The 4,627-nt window shown below is 48.5% G+C and overlaps 1 non-coding gene across 1 annotated transcript; it reads right to left on the bottom strand.

Annotated features, from left to right (window-relative positions):
- Positions 1 to 4,187: 4,187 nt before the first annotated feature.
- On the bottom strand, positions 4,188 to 4,283 carry TrAtP1_010431. Its single transcript has one exon. It is a non-coding gene; the product is annotated as a tRNA-Ser (tRNA).
- Between the last annotated feature and the right edge of the window lie 344 nt (positions 4,284 to 4,627).

The raw sequence follows: 4,627 nt of genomic DNA, 5'->3' as shown, positions 1-4,627 counted from the left end.
TCTCCCTCTTCTTGGCCAAGGCGTGTCTGACTTTGTTGGGTGGATGAATAGACGGGATGTCACAAGCGTATTACCACCACACACAAGGGAAAAGGTCACTGTAATCAAGCCACCCTGGATATCGCTTCGGTTTGAGGGCGATTGCAGCTTCTCCGCAAAGACATGTATTTGCATTCATTATTTATAAATGCCAATTATAACTGCCAATTGTAAATCGAAATATGCCTTGCGTGCTGATGGTGTTACCCAGCATTGTCTATCAAGCACCACTAGGATCAATATCATGAATAGGCCAAGCCAGACCAAGCCCTTGAGAGCAGCGATATACGAGTTTTGGTCGCCGACGTGGATTTACTCTGCTACCTTGGTTACTCCGTAAGAGCAATCGAAGCTTTACTGTGGCCGAAAGCCGAAAGTAGAGACACATCCAGCACGAACAATTGAACTTCAAGCTCCGTTGCACAACCTACCCGTGAGGGGACCCCAGGTTTTCTCCCGCCTAGTGCTAAGCACTCTATCAAGATTTCCACCCCTTTACGCCGGGCGTACATGGACAGGGCACTTTGTTAGACTTTCGTGCAACGAACACAGTATGCATTGAGCGCTGAGCACTTGAGTAATTTGGCATTTTCCCGAATCGTGATCATGTTGGTGGTTTTTAGCATCCCCGTAAACTGAATGAGGAAAAAACGTCAACTCGGCGGAGCGATACGCCACAATGTCATTTTCTTTCTCCACCGGACGGACTTTGACCTTTTTTTCTTCTAACTGATTAGCGCCCTACACAAGATGAACAAGTTTAAATGGGCTTTAGAAGGAAACAGAAAAGAGAGCCAACATGTCAACGGCGTCGTCTAGTTCCATTCAAGCCACGTTTTTTTTTATACCCGACCGACCGGCGTCCCGGCTTTACGGGATTATGGCTTTTGTAGCCCGATTCTTTTTTTAGTTTTTTAAAAGTTCTGAGCCTCCTCCCCATTTTCATGCTGTATCGAGAAGTCAGGTCCGGAGCTTAGCTTGGGGTTTTGTGGCTTTTTTTTCTTCTCGTTCGTTACATCCCACAAACTTCGTATTTTGCTTTTGCTTTTTCCGTTTAACCGCTGCCGGTAAATGATTTTGGTCATTTTTGAATCGGTCATCTTTTTGGAGGGGGGACGCTTGGCTGTTGGTGCCTTGCATGAGCTAGTTTTCTCTTTAGTATTGGTACTACGGACTAGAGAGATGGCCAACGACGGTGGCGTTCGTCTTTTTGTGGTGCAGAGGATGGATGTTAATTCGGAGTGACGGGACAGAATGGAGTATTGCTAACTTGTCAGTGCTAGAGCCCACGCTGTACTACTACTGCGATTACGCTGGTTTCTTCTTCTTTTGAGTAGTTTACAGCATGGAGCAGAGTAGATAGTAATCGTCGCGTGCTTGCGCCGTGAAGAGCCAAAAGCTTGGTTCTTTTGACCTGGCCCGCCGGCTGGCGGATTCGATATGGAACCTCCGAGGCCGGATCGATTCAGCGTGAATAGCCGACGTACCCAAATTTGTGCTCCACGTTGATGGTTGATTTCCAAATGCTCTGTGCCCAGCTGGAAGGTTTTACGAATACAGAGGGGGGAAATTATGCAGCTCTAGCCGAAGACACATGTCAGCCAATGCCCTGTGTCCCTCTGTCTCGCGACTTTGATGTGTCGTGCCGTGTCTTGTATGACTCTCATGATTGATATGACTGTTGGCGATTGAAAAGACTGTATGCTTAGCTATCTGGTGTTACTAGCTTTTGAAACATTGCCCTCGGTAAATTGAGACTGTATTACTATAGAGTGCAAGTGAGAGACAGCATTACTAGAGTCTCACTGAGAGAATGCTGTATTAGCAAGTGGGTCACTGAGACATTATTACTATAGAGTCTTAATGAGATGATATTACATGTAGCCTTACTGTAATAACATTGCCATAGAGCCTGGTGATGGATGGGCATTGCTTTTAGAGCATAGACAGCATAATCCAAGCTTGATGGCTCAGTCATTAACACTTTCACACATCTCTTGCAACACTCATACCTCACTTTGATCCTGCGGAGCAATGCATGGACATCTTTAGGTGAGCATGTGGATTTGGATCCATATTCAGTTTACTGGGATGAGTAGTAGTTACAAAGTCTGCGGGCCAAAGACATGGACAAGACGGCAATAGCTTACGCAGAAACAACAATGTACAACTACAACTAGATGTAGCTTCGCAGGGGTGCACAGCCCTCGCATCTATCAATTATCAATGCAGCTTGCTTTCCCCCTTGACCCGAAAACATTGCTGAATGCTGTGCTGTGTGATTCCGGTCCGAGCCGCATGCTGTGATTTCTGGATGGCCATGTACAACTACACACATACTCGACGAGAGAGACCCCCAAAAAAAAGAAGAGCTCTTTGCGAGAGTCTGCCAGCAGCCTATCTCACGTCTTGCCCGCTCACCAGTGTGGGAGCACCGTCTCTGTGCAAAGGACCCGTCGTTGCAGACCGGATATCGTAGCAACGTCGTACCAAACAAGCAAAGTGGGGAGACAAGTGGTGGGCAGGGCTGCCATGTGGTTGGCCAATCCACCCCGGGAATGGGCTGAAGTTGCATCGATTAGAAAGCCCTGTGCCTGGCAGTAGGCCGAACTCTGTTTTGCGTGCTAGCAAATGTCTCGGGTGCAGAGTTGGCTGCTTCGTACGGTTTTATCGTTAGGCCAATGTCGAAACCCCCGAAAGGCCTTACTTTACTCGGGTAACACTTTCTGTTAGTCCGTTGGCATGCTCGGATCCTTTGCTGAGCCCAATTGATTCCCAATTCTGCGTGAATTCACACTCACGCAAGCCCATTGTTGGGGGGAGGCTTGTGACGGCGGGGTAGCATTGCTTGCGACTACTGGATTCTCAACCCCGGCTTCTACAGCCACTTGGACTCGACTCGAAGGCGCAATGCGGTAGCACTCAATGCCGCGCGGTCGCCGTCATCGGAAGTATCGGCGCAGTATATTATACTAGTACCGTTTCTTGTGAGATGGCACAGCATTCTGCAGTCATACACTGGCCGGGTGATATTGCCCTGGTTTTGCAGCGTGATATGGAAGCACTCGTGCAGCAGTGCCTTTGTCTGGCAAGAGACTGACAGCACAGGTTTCTTGTTTGGCATATGAAGATTGCAAAGGGATCCTTGCTCTCGGTATATAGCGGGAAGAATAGGGAAAAAACTCTGCAATGGATGGCCATCTGATTGGCGATGCGAGATCCAAGGCACGTCCAGCGGCCTCCACACGAATCCTTTGATGCCCTACCAACTCCACCTTTTTGACAAGTTCCGTCTTGCCGTCCGGGATGGATGGACGGGACGATATTGAGGGGGAGGTATCTGTACCTGTACCTGAGCTGCAGAGGGTGTCACAACGGCAGAGCCAGTTGGGATAGTTTGTACGAACTGGTGGCCGTGGCTTTTGGGCAGCTCTGCGAGCTCTTACTACTTTCGATCAAGCATGTTGAGCCAATTTGTACCTGCAAGGCGCAGCGGTCGTCATCTCAGGCCGGCCAATTGGCATCGTCTCGAATGAAGCTGGGTTGTTTCCGGGGTTTGGTGTTCACGGAACGCAGCCCCGAGCATACCGTGGGCTAATTGTATGCACCATGCCTGCTACTGGGTATCCAGGAACGAACAAAGTGCTCAAAGCAGCATCAACACTCGATCTCTTCATCGCAACATAAGCTTTAAATGATGCCTACGAGTACCCTCTAGCCCCATGCAGACGTGGACGCCGACGCTCATGCAAGCCTAGAATCGTGTTCGGGACCTTTGCCCGCACACACATGATGGAGGAGCGGCATTTTCAATTTTTTCTGCGTACCTTGCATTAGATCGAGCCGCTGGAGGGCTGGGCAGGCGTGCCATTTGCTGGGATTACGGCTCAAGCCCTTGTCAAGCAGCTTTTGGGCATGGCTTTGCTGGACCCAACAGAAAAGCTTGAGTTGCTTGCTGATGGGCTGATTTAGTTAGGGACATGGAGATGGAGGGAGGGGTCTACGTAATAAGAAAGGACGAAAATGAAGGTTGAATGTGATTAGGAAGATTTCACAGATCCAAGGGCAAAAAAAAAAAAAGAGAGACATGACAATCATAAGTAAGTATTGCTTGTAAGTGTTTAGTAGAAAAAAAGAAAAAAAGAAACCGACACCTGCAGGATTCGAACCTGCGCGTGCGAACACAATGCCTAAGATACCAAATTGATAGCAGGGCATCGCCTTAACCACTCGGCCAAAGTGTCTACGGTTGATGGTACCTGTACTATCCAATAATATGAGGGTAGACTGAAAACATCTGTGCCCAGATACTTCTTACAGAGAAGACCAGCAGCATCCATCAAGGATGGCTGAAAGGAGACTTTTTGGACAATGCTAATACCCAATCAAGATGACATTCTGCCGAAATGAAAGACCTGAAAATGGGCGCATTGTGGATTATCCACCAATTCACATTGACACTCAGCCTCTGACGAAGGGGGCTTTTCTCAATCAACATGCTAGAGACGCAGCTTTTTACGCGCGCAAAAGGACCTACGGCTGCACAATGCTTGCAAGCCGCATCAGTCACAGGCCACCAGAGTACCAA

This window comes from Trichoderma atroviride, chromosome 5, assembly GCF_020647795.1.
Source record: "Trichoderma atroviride chromosome 5, complete sequence".
Lineage (NCBI taxonomy): Eukaryota > Fungi > Ascomycota > Sordariomycetes > Hypocreales > Hypocreaceae > Trichoderma > Trichoderma atroviride.
This window is presented reverse-complemented; position numbering and strand designations above follow the sequence as displayed.